The sequence below is a fragment of the Xyrauchen texanus genome, chromosome 48, assembly GCF_025860055.1.
Source record: "Xyrauchen texanus isolate HMW12.3.18 chromosome 48, RBS_HiC_50CHRs, whole genome shotgun sequence".
In the NCBI taxonomy this organism is placed as follows: Eukaryota; Metazoa; Chordata; class Actinopteri; order Cypriniformes; family Catostomidae; genus Xyrauchen; species Xyrauchen texanus.
In genome coordinates, this window is record NC_068323.1 from 12,217,658 (window position 1) to 12,233,120 (window position 15,463).

Genomic DNA, 15,463 nt, shown 5'->3' on the forward strand with positions numbered 1-15,463 from the left:
TTAGAGGTGTGTTAATATAGGAGTTTCAAACAAGGCTAATTACAGAATGCTAAAAAACTAAAATGCTAAATAACATGCTAAATATGCTGAACCTTACATTTATTGCATGATAGCAGTGTCTAATCAAGCCTAACTGTCTGTCAACAGAGCTGCAACAATAGTAGCTGATGTTAGCATCTATGACAGATCTATTATCATTAATTAGCTTTTAGCTGCTATTGCAGGCAACCGCCATAACAGAGTTACACTGTTCCCAAAAGCACTTACTGCTGATTAATAGTGAATGAATGATGGAAAGAATTAGAAGAATGGGGGAAAATCACTTATGTGTGTTAGAGGTGTGAATATATGAATTTGTGAGTGGCTAATTTTCACCTAGGCTAATTTCACAATGCTAATAACAAATGCTAAATGACATGCAAAATATTACATTTAGTGACATATATTGTGCCCATGTAAACTTCTCTGGCATATCTATTAGTATTAATTAGCTTTTAGCTGCTCTTTCAGATGAGCTCCATAAAAAAGTTTCATTGCTCCTGAAAACACTTTCTGCTCATTAATATAGCTAATGATTGATGAAAACAATTATATGGAAATATGTGCATTAAAGGTGTGAAAATGAGAATAAGTGACTCATTAATTTTGACCAAGGCTAATCCCACAATGCTAATAACCAAAGCAAACTCATTAATGACAGACTGCTATTATAAACATAATGATCATAGTCTGTTGCACTTTATTATTCAAATCCAATGTTCCACAATACTAATTTTCTATTTTCAAACTTAGTTGCAAGAGTTGCTAAATTGTTAATTAAATTTGCCAGGTGTAATTAGAGGGCCCCATGTTCTGATTGCGGTGAATAATCACATAGCCTCGGGAGCCGAATTCAACTAATGGATGGAAGAGCAATTAGGCAAATCACTGTATTTTCAAATTAATTGCTAGATAAAACTGTTTTAATGAAAACATGGCTAGTCCAGAGGTATACAAGAGAGATGAGATTTTAAATTGGGATTCTTGAGCAGGTCTCCCAGAAGGAGAAACAATTTTTCAGAAATTTGGGCTTGCTCATGCACATTTGTAATCTATTCTTTCATTTTCTCTCACAATTACAGAATGTGGCCAGGCATATCAGAGATTGTTATTGGTTGTGCTTAGATGTGAGTGGAAACCTTACATAGACACTTATACTAGTGGACGCATGAGCATCTTACTTAGTACCATAATAAAGAAGGCTGTGGCAGCGGGGGCGTGGTCAAGCGCCCGTCCAGGAGAGAAAAGCGGTAAGGGCGCTTACACCTGAGCTAAATTATGTCTAACACCTGTGTCTAATTGCAGTAAGCATGAGGAGAGCGGCATAAAAGAGCAGCAGCCACAGAGCCTCGGGTCAGAGAGTGCCTACACCCAGAGTGGCAACTAAAATAACGTATTGTACGATTGAGTATCAAACAGAAAGTGTAATTAAAAGAATCTTACCTTGAAGCCAATGCTGGTTCCTGTGTCTTCCTTAGTGGAAAGCTTCACACTGGTGCCGAAACCCGGGAAATTAGCTGGAAAAATTTTCGGCAAATTATGGAACAGAGTCGCCCCATAGAGTCCTCCCAGCTGGCGGAAGTCCTCCAGTCCCTCGCTACCCTCCATCAGAGCCACCAACAGTCTCTGCTTGAGCTCCGACAGGACCAGCATCGTCGGTTCTTTGAGATAATGCGGGCTCAAGCAGAGGACCGGCTTGCTATCCGGAGCCTCCTCAGCCAGGAGGCCGCTCCAGACACAGCCGCGACCCCGGACACCCGCGCCACACTGCCCCCACCCGCGCTACAGAAGATGGGGCCGGCAGATGATCCGGAGGCGTTCCTGGACCTCTTTGAGCGCACGGCGGAAATTTGGGGTTGGCCACGCGACCAGTGGGCAGCCCGCCTCGTCCCTCACTTGTCCGGGGAAGCACAGCTCGCGGCACAACAACTTCCGGCAACAAGCCTCCTGGCTTATACCGACTTGAGGAGAGCCATCCTGCAACGGGTTGGTCGGAGCCCGGAAGAAAGTCGCCAGCTCTTCCGGGCCTTGAAACTGGATAAGTCCGACCGCCCGTTTGCGTTCGCCCAGCGGCTCCATGATGCCTGTCGGAGGTGGCTGCTTGCGGGGGACTGCGACGTCGAGGAGCTCGTCGATCAGGTGGTACTGGAGCAGTTTGTCCAGCGCTTGCCCCGGAGAACGGCGGAGTGGGTCCAGTGCCACCGCCCGGCGTCGCTGGAGGAAGCCGTACGACTCGCGGAGGACCACATGGCGGCGATTCCAAGGGCGTATGAGCCCTCTCTCTCTCTCCCCTTCCCCTGTTTTTCTCCCCTCCCCTCTTCCCTCTCACTCTGCTCTCTCCCCAGGGTCCGTTCCTGCCCCCCGCAGGCGTGGAGGATTCATGAGACCAACTTCCCGGCCGTGGGAGAACCCGCCTACCCCTTCCCCGTCCTTCAGCCGCTCTCCTCCTCAGGTGGGGACGCCCGCCAGCACGGGTGCGGCCGTGGCACCTGGGCCGGTCTGCTGGAGGTGCGGAGACCCGGACCACTTCTGGGATCAGTGTCCGCTGATGGAAATAGGGACGGTGGTGCGGGTCTCCGATGTCACGCAGGCTGCCCCCGATCGGGCTGGAGCGTGCACGTATTCGGTAAGGATCCAGGGGGGTACATACCAAGCATTGTTGGATACCGGCTGTAACCAGACCACCATCCACCAACGCTTGGTTCAACCCGGGGCTTTGGGCTCAGCTAAATGGGTGAGGGTGAGGTGTGTGCATGGGGATGTTCACAAGTATCCCAGGGTGACTTTGGCGATCAAATTCCGGGGAGAAAACCATAATGTGGAGGCAGCGGTTAGTTCCCGCCTCACCCATCCGCTAATTTTGGGAACTGATTGGCCGAATTTTAGAAATTTATTGGAGGGAGTTTGTGCGGATGGGTCCTGCATGGAAGTGAAGAGATGTGTGATGTGCGATGTGTTGGCAGGGGAGGCGGAGCCGGGGCCGTCCTCGGCTGCTCCGAAGGGGCGAGGTTGCCGCCCCTCCTCTCAGGGAATTCCCGGAGGGGGACTTCCCCTTGGAGCAGTCGCGGGATGAAACCCTTAAGCACGCTTTTGACCAAGTGAGAGTAATCGATGGTCAACACCTCCGGCCGGGTGTCGCCGTTTCATATCCATATTTTTCACTTATTAAAGATCGGTTGTACAGAGTGACGCACGACGCTCAAACAAAGGAGGAAGTGACACAATTATTGATTCCACGGAGCCGCCGGGAAATGGTTTTCCAGGCGGCTCACTATAATCCTATGGCCGGTCACCTAGGGGAAAGAAAGACACTTCTCCGTCTAATAGCCCGTTTCTATTGGCCGGGCATTGGCGGCGACGTCCGCAGGTGGTGTGCGGCGTGCCGCGAATGTCAGCTCGTAAACCCACCAGCCACCCCAAAAGCGCCTTTGCGCCCCCTTCCATTGATCGAGGTTCCCTTCGAAAGAATTGGAATGGACCTCATCGGGCCATTAGAATGGACGGCACGCGGACATCGCTTTGTGTTAGTCCTGATGGATTACGCAACGCGATATCCGGAAGCAGTGCCTTTGAGCAACATCTCAGCACGTAGTGTTGCAGGGGCACTCTTCAAAATAATCTCCCGGGTGGGGATTCCGAAAGAAATCCTCACCGACCAAGGCACTACTTTTATGTCACGAACACTTCGCGAACTTTACGGAATCTTGGGCATTAAGTCGATTCGCACTAGCGTCTACCATCCTCAGACGGATGGACTGGTGGAACGATTTAATAAGACACTCAAAAATATGATTCGTAAATTCGTACACGAAGACGCTAGAAATTGGGATAAGTGGCTGGACCCTCTGTTATTCACAGTGCGAGAGGTCCCGCAAGCCTACACAGGGTTCTCCCCATTTGAGCTGCTGTACGGGCGACGCCCACGCGGGGTCCTCGACGTCATCCGCGAAGCTTGGGAGGAGGGACCTTCTAATAGTAAAAACGAAATTCAATATGTTCTTGATCTTAGAGCAAAACTCCACACACTGGGGAAATTAACACAGGAGAATTTGCTCCAGGCTCAAGAACGCCAACGCCGGCTGTATGACAGGGGTGCTCAGCTACGGAATTTGCACCGGAGATAAAGTGCTTGTATTACTCCCAACATCGAGCTCTAAATTACTCGCCAAGTGGCAAGGACCCTTTGAGGTCACACGACGAGTAGGGGATCTCGATTATGAGGTTAAACGTACCGATAGAGGGGGCGCGCGTCAAATATATCACCTCAACCTCCTGAAATTGTGGAGAGAAGAGGCGGCCTCTGTGACGTTGGCAACGGTAGTTCCGGAGAGGGCGGAGCTCGGACCGGAGGTAAACAAAGCCCGCAATCTCAACACCCCGGTTCCTTGTGGAGACCACCTCTCATCGCGCCAACTCGCAGAGGTTTCCGAAATACAAAAGGAGTTTGCAGACGTGTTTTCTCCTCTACCGGGCCGCACAAACGTCATACATCACCATATCGAGACCGAGCCGGGCGTGGTGGTACGTTGCCGCCCCTATCGCTTGCCCGAACATAAAAAGAAAGCAGTTCGGGAAGAATTGGACGCGATGCTTGAGATGGGAGTAATAGAAGAGTCCCACAGTGATTGGTCCAGCCCGGTCGTCCTTGTTCCCAAGAGCGATGGGTCTGTACGTTTCTGTGTGGATTATAGGAAAGTCAACGCGGTGTCTAAATTTGACGCGTATCCAATGCCCCGTGTTGATGAACTGCTCGATCGGTTAGGTACGGCTCGATTTTATTCGACCTTAGATCTAACGAAGGGTTATTGGCAGATCCCCTTGACACCAATATCCCGTGAAAAAACGGCCTTCACCACGCCGTTCGGATTACACCAATTCGTGGCGCTTCCTTTCGGTTTGTTCGGGGCACCAGCCACGTTTCAGCGCCTCATGGATAGGATCCTCAGACCGCATACTGCTTACGCCGCTGCCTATCTAGACGATATCATCATTTATAGCAATGATTGGCAGCGGCACATGCAGCATCTGAGAGCCGTCCTGAGATCGTGCGGCGGGCGGGGCTCACGGCAAACCCGATAAAGTGTCGCGGTTGGGCGTGTGGAGGTACGGTATCTGGGGTTCCACTTGGGTCATGGCCAGGTGCGCCCCCAAATTGACAAGACCGCGGCGATTGCGACTTGCCCTAGACCCAAGACCAAAAAGGGGGTGAGGCAGTTCCTGGGGCTGGCTGGCTATTACAGAAGATTTGTGCCTAATTCGGATGTCACCAGCCCGCTGACTGACCTCACTAAAAAGGGGGCTCCAGATCCGGTCCAATGGTCAGAGCAGTGCCAACAGGCGTTTTCACAGATTAAAGCTGCACTTTGTGGGGGGCCGCTTTTGCATGCACCTGACTTCTCTCTCCCCTTTTTATTGCAGACGGACGCTTCAGACAGAGGGCTGGGGGCCGTACTCTCGCAGGTGGTGGAGGGGGAGGAGCGCCCGGTGCTGTACATCAGCCGGAAGCTCTCCTTGAGGGAGACCAAGTACAGCACCGTGGAGAAGGAGTGTCTGGCCATCAAGTGGGCGGTCCTCACACTCCGTTACTACCTGCTGGGGCGGGCCTTCACCCTCTGCTCGTACCACGCCCCACTCCAGTGGCTTCACCGCATGAAGGATACTAACGCCCAGATCACCCGTTGGTATCTGGCACTCCAGCCTTTTAAATTCAAGGTGATCCACAGACCGGGGGTGCAGATGGCTGCCGCTGACTTCCTCTCCAGAAATTGGGGGGGAGTGGTAGGCGGGCCGGATGACGCCCCGGCCTGAGTCGGGCGGTGGGGGTATGTGGCAGCGGGGGCGTGGTCAAGCGCCCGTCCGAGAGAAAAGCGGTAAGGGCGCTTACACCTGAGCTAAATTATGTCTAACACCTGTGTCTAATTGCAGTAAGCATGAGGAGAGCGGCATAAAAGAGCAGCAGCCACAGAGCCTCGGGTCAGAGAGTGCTTACACCCAGAGTGGCAACTAAAATAACGTATTGTACGATTGTGTATCAAACAGAAAGTGTAATTAAAAGAATCTTACCTTGAAGCCGACGCTGGTTCCCGTGTCTTCCTTAGTGGAAAGCTTCACAAAGGCATTCTGCTTCATTGTAAAGACACCGAACCAAGAGTGTGATTATTATAGGCGGCTGGGCCATAATAACTGGATCATTATGGAAACTAGAGCTCAAGTGAAAATCTATAGCATTGAATGCTGCAGATCTGAGCTCTAGCCCTGACACAGCAGGAAGCCACTTACAGAAATACAGAAGAGTGTACTGCAGAACTAAGGACAATTTTTTGGCAGCTTCTGTTTGCCTATGCCTTTAAGTTCAGTTATGAAACTCTACATGGTGCATGCTGATAGGTCCTTTGAACATGTCACCTGTTGGCCGATGAATTTGCATAATCTCTTATTGTCTAACATTTAAATTGCCTCCGTTTTTTGCAGTTAAGTCAGTTTTACTGCAGCATCCCATTGCGAAGGCTGTTTCAAAAGGTAGATACCTTATTTTGGCCCAAATCTAAAGCAACACTGCATGTATCCTTCATAGGGAAGGCCATCCTAAAAATCATCCCATTTAAAAAAAATGTGGATTATAAATCTACTTATATTTAATTCTGAATGGAAAAGTATTGATTAGTCTAATCGAAATAACCAGATTATTTGATTTTTCTAATTGTTATAGAGTTGCACTCTATTTTTAAATATTGGTATATTTGACCCAATTTATGTGTGTTCGATCTGTATTGTTTTAATTTATTGATCGTATTGCATTACTAAAATTTAGCAGAATAAAATATATGTCAAGTCTCATGTGCGCTTCACGTGAAAATCCACTGTTTGGTGATGCATTGATTAGCCGTCACTTTGGAGGTTCCATTTAAATCAGGATATTACCTTAGAAGGTAGACGCATATGTACGCAGTACACAGCAAGACCATTCATTCTGGAAGAGAGATAATGTTTATGGATGCTTTTAAGGCTCTGCACGATGAAGACCTCGGGAGTGTGAGCCGCTTTGATGGCCTGTACTGCCTCCTCATGGTTGGCGTTCTGCAAATCTACTCCAGACACCTTTTGAACACAGGCAGAGAAGAGAGGGCAGAGGGAGGAGAGAGAGAGAAATAGAGAGATTTAAAGGGGACATTTCTTTGAAAATAGCATTTTCCCACAGATAAAAATATAACATTCAAAAAAAGCAAAGCTCCTTCACTTAACTTAATTTATTTATTGGAACTAAGCTGCAAAAAAAGGTTAACCAATCAGAACAGGGGTCATTCACATATAAAAGTCTTAAAGGGACAGTTGCAAAAACAGTTGCCTGTTAAATTTAAAACTATGGTAAAACTAAAGACTAAATTCCGTTTATGGTGCTGGAAAACTTGACTAGCATTATCAGTAGACCTCAGGGGGATAAAATGCTTCCAAAGTGTAGATTACACCCCTTTAAAAAGCAGCAAAGAACCTGATACTAATGGTCACACATGTTTAAAGGATTGGTTCACCCAAAAATTTAAATTTTCTCATAATTTACTCCTCGTCCTGCCATCCCTGATGTGTATGACTTACTTTCTTCTGCTGAACACAAACAAAGGTTTTTAGAAGAATATATCAGCTCTGTAGGTCCATACAATGCAAGTCAATGGTGACCAGAAGTAATCCATAATACTCCAGTGGTTTAATCCATGTCATCCGAAGTGATATGATAGGTGTGGGTGAGAAACAAACCAACATTCAAGTTTTTTTTGTTGTTTGTTTTACAATAAATCACCATTTTCACATTCTTCTTTTTGTTTTTGATAATTCACCATTTTTGTGCACATCGCCACCTACTGGGCAGGGAGGAAAATGAATAGGAAAAAAAGGACATAAATATTGATCCATTTCTCACCATCATATAGCATCTGAATATATAGATTTAACCACTGGAGTCACTTGGAATACTTTAATGATGCCTTCATGTGCTTTTTGGAGCTTCAAAGTTCTGGCCACCATTCACTTGCATTGTAAGGACCTACAGAGCTGAAATATTCTTCTAAAAATCTTAATTTGTGTTCAGCAGAAGAAAGTAAATCATACACATCAGGGATGGCATGAGGGTGAGTAAATGAGAGAATTTTCATTTTTGGGTGAACTATCCCTTTAACAAATTTAAAAACAGTTCTTATTTGTGGTATATTGTTAGCTTAAATGCAATAGATAACCTAGCGTGTGTGTGTATGTGTGTGTGTGTGTGGCTCTCACGCCTGTAAGATCTTGTTTTAAGGGCACCTATACATCCAGCTGGGCTATCAGGCAGCACCTGATAAAAATGCCCTTCAGTTCTTCTCCGTTCTTCAGTTGCTTTATAACTGTCTGCCCACCAACTATGCTGATACCCAGAGACGCCTGCTCTGGCCACACCTCCACTCTGAACCACCTCAGATGTGATGCAAAAACAGGTCAATGTAGAGAGGATATCTTTCGATTTACATATATGGGCTATTTATAATTTGATGTCTGAGGTGTTATAAATTATAAACCTTTTAAAAATCTAGTTTAAAACCCTTGTGTCAAGTTCTTAGCAATGTAATGTTTGTGTCAAAAATATTTTATGACTTTAAATATGTCATGTGGTGTAACCATCAAGTAAAAAGTATAATTATACTTTCATTGCACCTTGAATACAAGAGAGTATAAACAACATATTTACTTAAATCTTCTTGCTTAAATCATATTTAGATTTAAACATGCCCTGCAATCCTGCAAATGTAGCTTGTTGACAGCTGTATTCAGTTCACCACTACTGTACCTGTGGCCTCCGCTGATAATAGCAACACCAGCCTCCAGGTTTCTCCCCTTCTTCCTGCTGTCAAAGAAGGTCAGCTGCGTAAATCTGCAAAGCAACAGAAATACAAACTAGCTCACATTGTAACAACTTCGTCACACTTCAGGCCCTCAAATCCCTTTAGATTCATCAAAGGCAAAATGTCACTCTTACTGGCTCATATCAGAGAAAGAACTAGACTTGACGCTCTGATATAAAATGAAACGAATCAAGTGATTTTGCCTTAATCACACGGTATTTATATTCTTATCTGTAATAAGTCTGAATTCATAAAAGCAAGTGATAGTATCCCTTCAGTAATTCAACTGATAACACAAGGAACAAATTAATTATGGTGTAATATCAGGAAAGATAATTATAATGAATAAAGAGCAGCAGAGGAATTCTGAGTCATCCAACAGGCTTATTTGATTTAATATCTTTGTGACTTTTAAGGATGGCTGGACGTATATGTGCCATTACAGAAAAAACTACTTTTTATTGTTCATGCCTTTTAGTAAAGCCAGCAGGGTTTCCTATTTACATTTACATTTATGCATTTGGCAGACGCTTTTATCCAAAGCGACTTACAGTGCAATTATTACAGGGACAATCCCCCTGGAGCAACCTGGAGTTAAGTGCCTTGCTCAAGGACACAATGGTGGTGGCTGTGGGGCTCGAACCAGCGTTTGATACTGTGAATAGTGAATTAGAGAAATGAATTAATACTCACTGCAATTCTCTAATACACTGTCTTAACAAACAGCTGTCTAGATCTTGGCTGCATTTCACAACTCAACTCATTTGACAACTTTCATTGTGTTGCTCAAAACGGCATTTTATTTCTCACATTTTCTCAATGTCTGTCTCACACACCAGGGTTATATTTAATCATCTGATCTGATTATTTATAATTAAGACACGTAATCATTTTCTAATAACTGTACAATCAAAATGCATTAGCATACATTTATAATAATTCATGCTTAACCTCTATTATAGCCAAGAAACTTGTTAAAAACAGCACTCACTATAAATCTTTATTGTAAACTAAGTATATTTTCAAATCCTTGTTCTTTTAACTATCCATTAAAGCAACAATTCCACATTTGTCCAGGAGGTGGAGTAATAGTCCATTGAAACAAAAAAAAAACAAAAAAACATCAATGCAGGAAACTGGACTGAAGGCACACAGCCACTTCAGAAACCCATTTAATAGTGTTTCTTAAAATGTGTAATGACTATGGTGTGCATTTGTGTGTATGTTTGTGGTGAGATGTTTTAACATGCCATGCTAAATTAAGTGTTATCACTCGATAACACTTAAATCAAATGGTTTTACAAAAACAAGGCCTAATATGGAAGAAAACAATGACAACCATACATCTATTTTGCGCATAAAAGGAGGATAGAGTTGTGTTCATGTGCATGGATGGAGACTCACTCAGTGTCGGTGTCAGTCAAGGTGAGTTCTGAGCTTCTGAGTCTTCCTCGCTGTCGGCTGCCTCCACTCATGACAAAGGCTCACCTGTGAACAGACAGAAGAATAAATCTCAAACACTATTCTAGTAAACAACTGCACTGAAACAAAACAAAGATTATGCAAACAGCAAATACGGGGGCCAAGAACCTTGAGCACGATCCAAAGAATGAGAAAACAGCAGAACAATATTTGTAGAAAAATCTGGTCAAATTATTAGCACATGTAACTTTTATTTGCAACTTTTGACCACCAGGGGGCGCAACCCCCCAAAAAACCTCACAGGGACATTCAGGGTGTGGTCCCAAGGTCCCCTACTAAGTGTTATTTTAATAAGCAAAAGATTTCTGAATATAGTTCTTCTTAGGTGTTCTTGCCCAAATTGAACTTAAAAGTCAAGTTTTAAAAAGTATATTTTCAACCAAATTAAAAATATATAGTTGGGCTGAATTCATCAATACCATAAACTCAGCATGAGCCAAGGAATCAAAAGAAAACTACTTACTCTTCTAGATCACACGGTTCAATAATTGTAAACAGAAATGCAAGTACATATTTCAACTGTTGGTGGTGCTTTAGAAACCTCAAAATTGGCATCAGGAATGTTCAGACAGCTCAGACAATGTTTTACCATACAGTTCTATGTGCTGCAACAGGGCATGGGTATATTTGGTTTTTCTGCATTCTAAATCAGATCGCACCTGGTTGACCACGTTGCCTTTCAAAGTATACTCTTTTGACTGCATGCACATTATGACTGCCTTATGACACTCTTTTTGGACAGTCAATGACTGACACATGCACCGACGAAATGCACAGATGAGGACTGTCCATGTGTCAAGAAAATCAGGGCGGCATACGTAAAGTCCACGCATAATGACGATGAAATTTGTGTCATGCATACAGTGCGCAGAGCAATAAGCAATGCGGACAACTGAAGAATAGTTTGGCCAATAGACTTCTAGCCAGAAGAAACATCGGTGGAATACTTGCCCCTTAAATTTAAACACTCACTTATGGGAATCTGCAGGAGCAGCAGCAGCTCTGGCGTCTGTATGCCCTCAACAATTGTGCTGAGATCATTGTCCTCCTCTGTGAACTGTGGCAGCAATAGCGCAATTGAGTATCAATTTCAACTTGATACTTTGAGATTTGTGAAACTTCAGAAAATTTGCATTAAAAAAATAAACAAAATGCAGTATTATAACTTGATAATACCACCCCAATATTTACATTAACCACTTCTCTGCAGTGCGGCCAAACACAGTACTTTAAGAGTCATCGTGAGCAGACAAACAGTTTTATTTGGCATCACCTGCACTAGAGTATCAGGGGTGAACTGATACAGGCTGGACTTTGCTGGTTCTTCCAGGAATGGGTCCTTCTTGCTGAAGTATAAAGGTAGACTCTCGCCCTTAGAACTTGGAGTGACCACTCTCTCGTGCTTTTCATCTTCTTCATCCACAGCCATCTCTCTCTCCAAGCCAGGCAGGAGGTCAACAGTGGTGAAGGGAGAGGCGTAGCAGGGTTTGGTTTCGAAGATCAGCCCTGCCTCCTCATCCAGGTCGTCAGATGCGATTGAGCCATTTTCAAAGTCCTACTCACAAACAGCATAACTGTAAGGAGTCTGAACTTGAACTCATCAAAGTGTATAAGTCTGTTGAATAAGTGCTTGGCCAGAACTTTCTAATGTACCATTTAGCTGATGCTTTTAACCAAAGTGTCTTCAAGTAATATTAATACAGGGACAAAAATCCCAGGAACAACATAGGGTTAATCGTTTTGGTTAAGGGCACAATGATGATAGTTTAAAGATTGACCAGGAGATGGGACAGGATCGTCAATTAGTCAACAAACAACCCACTAGTTGGTTAGTGAGTACAACTAGTGACTTCATCTACATTTTTTATACAGTTTGCTTCTTTTTGTGGCAGCGCTTCAAAGGTCATGAGACGCAATTTTTCAAAGAGGATTTTAGTGTTTTAACATTTATTATACAAATTTACCTTAGGACCGGCTCCACGTAAAAAAAATGACCAATTAGTCCATTTCGAAAATACGTAGCTTTGCAGATTCCTTGACTGACCCATGCAGGATCTGAACCTACAAACCTTTGGCTATCAGCCCAGATATTTAACCATTAGGCTAGAAACATACTTTACACAAGTACATGTACGCAAATGCAAGCGAGCTCCCCTCCTTCCATGCATGGCGAAATGCTCTCATCTCCTCCTCGGTCCACAAAATGCCATGGAGCTCCTTTAGATTTCATTAGAAACATATTTTGAATCACTCAAACGTGCAGTAGAAGTAAATCTGTAGCACTTTAATTATAACGTGGTAAGCGCACATTAGCGAGCTGCACAAACCAAACCTAATTCAGAGCATATCACAATTAAGAGCACAAGATAAGATAAGATAAGATTCAACTTTATTGTCATTGTGCAGAGTACAGGTACAGAGCCAATGAAATGAAGTTGTTTTCGCATATCCCAACTAAGCTGGGGTCAGAACGCAGGGTCAGCCATGAAACAGTGCCCCTGGAGCAAATAGGGTCAAGGGCCTTGCTTGGGTATCTTGACGGTGATGGGGCTTGAACCCCCAACCTTTTGGTCAGTAACCCAGAGCCTTAACCGCTGAGCCACCACTGGCATCATTTAGCATCATGTGTGTTCCGTGTATGTGTAATACACATTTTCAGAGTGTGCTTGAAACTGAAACAGTAAATGGTCCGTCGGTGGCACAGGGTCAGTTGAGGTGAAAATGGACTTCAAAAAAGCTTGTGATTTGGTCTATCATCCAAATAAGCAACCTATACAGAAAATGAGCAACAATTTGCAACTTTACCTGAATGCAATTTCTGCTTGCTAGCTTACTAATATCACAGGCAGTTATGCTTAATTAACCGTGAGAGGCAGAAACTGTGAATGCTGGTAAAATATGATATTAATATTGCAGCCCTTTTGTCCGCTATAGCACCTTTAATGGCAACCTTGAGTACAACACACTTGCATTGCGTCATGAATTGCAGTCTGACACATTTTGGAAAGCAACAACGCACAAAATCGAAATGTGCGTATTTATTTCAAAATCAACCAAAATTATCATTTACAGATGAATCCAAATATTCATTACTGAGGGGGACTAAAACTTTAAATTTAAGAATCAGTGCTTGAAAAACCCATATTAAAATAGCTATAAAACCACTGTATATGTGGTTACAGCCCTGATTTATTGAATATACTTAAAGAATACTAAAAAGTGCTAAAAGTCTAAGCTTGCTCAATTAAAAATATTAGGTACAAAATAGGAGCTCCACTGGTGAACACGGCTCAGCAAACTCTCCAAGGATTGGGCTAAACTCAGTCAACTCCACACTTTATTGCCAAACTTGTCTGACTTGTTTTAGTCTCCACAACATTTTAAAAGCTTTCGCAGACCGAAACTCCTGATAGCGCCACTGCAATTTTACATGTATGTATATATGACTATATATATAATTTCATCCAAGCATCTGCTAACAGAGACGTGTAATCTTGGAGTGGGCTGTGGAGGATCTCACCTCACGTCAGTCTGCAGAATACAAACCAGCTCATTCGCTTCATGCAACAGGGTGCCTGGGCCTGTCCTCCTCTTGCACACACTTACAGATCATAAGAGCAGAACAAACACTTTTCTCCCTGCGTCGCTTCGACGAGCCGACTCAGCGCCTTTCCTTGCTCACCACCCCCACCCTTGCAGAGAGCAGAACCAATTTTCCATGAAAAATGTGCAGAGTCTAAAATCTTAATGGCGCAATTAGTCTCGTTTTGAGTAGATTTACGGCAGCACTTGACTCGGCCGCCTCAATTACATCTTTGCTAAAATTCAAGGATAATATGGTACATCTCAAAGGCCCAAAAAGGGGCTCATGCATCACTTCATAAAAGACCCTCTCGAGAGGCACGCTCATTTGCTCCTCTTTTTCTAAAACTCATCTACTTTACTCTCTCTGCAGCTGCATCCCAGTTCACATACCTATTCACACACTATTCTACACCATTTGGTATTAAGTAGCGCAAATAATCTTCACACTGAAAACACAACAAAACAGAGAGTCCTAAAAGTACCCGGACACTTGGACACTTCATGCTCTCAGCGATCGCAGCAGGGTTACCTGGCCACGACATTGGCTTGGCAAAATAATTGTAATTAATGGTGAATGTGGAAACTACCAAAACTTGTGAGAAGACGGCACCTTGTAAAGGTGAGTTTAAATATTTACCATCACCCCATGCTGTGTGAATATGTACATTATATACATTACAAGTGTTGAACTTAGGTTGGCTAACATCAAATGCATTTGAAACGTTACTTTCTACAAAAAACAAAAAAAATGGTGAATTCTTCCGTTTAGTAAAAGTAGTGTTTTATTTGAGAAAATGCAACTCTTTGAAAATGTACACACTAGATGACTGATTATATTTACATTTTGCATTTGGCAGACGCTTTTATCCAAAGCGACTTACAGTGCAATTATTACAGGGACAATCCCCCTGGAACAACCTGGAGTTAAGTGCCTTGCTCAAGGACACAATGGTGGTGGGCATGGGGTTAGAACCTGTGACCTTCTGATTAACAGCTCTGTGCTTTAGCCACTACACCATCACTCCGATTGATGATTACATGTGTTTAGTGTAAGTGCACAGTATGCAGGTGTGTCTGTTTGTATTCAAAATGTATGTAAGAATTTGGTTAATACAGAATCTAGTGTTAAAAGGCGTGTATTTGTCGATCTTTAGTCTACATTTCTGTTATGTGTATATAAAGATGTGTCACCAAGTAAAGGAGTTTTAAACGTGAATACCTCTGGCATAGATTGGAGAGTGTGGCCAATGGCCTGCTTAGCCACTGATTGCTCAGTCACGCCCTCTACAGGCAGAGAGGACTTCTGCACACCACTGCTCTCTGGCTAGATAGTACTGTATATAGACAAAAAACAGCACAATAACCAAAAGTAAAATATTAAACTTCATATAACCATACATTATATTATCTTATTCATATATGTAGGCTAATTTGACATTTAAATAGTCAACATTTAGGCCTATAAAGTATTCAGTAAACCTGATTAG

At 43.7% G+C, this 15,463-nt stretch overlaps 1 pseudogene; it reads right to left on the reverse strand.

The window, feature by feature from the left end:
- LOC127639500 (inaD-like protein) overlaps positions 1-15,463 on the reverse strand; it is a 132,166-nt pseudogene that overhangs the window by 73,734 nt on the left and 42,969 nt on the right.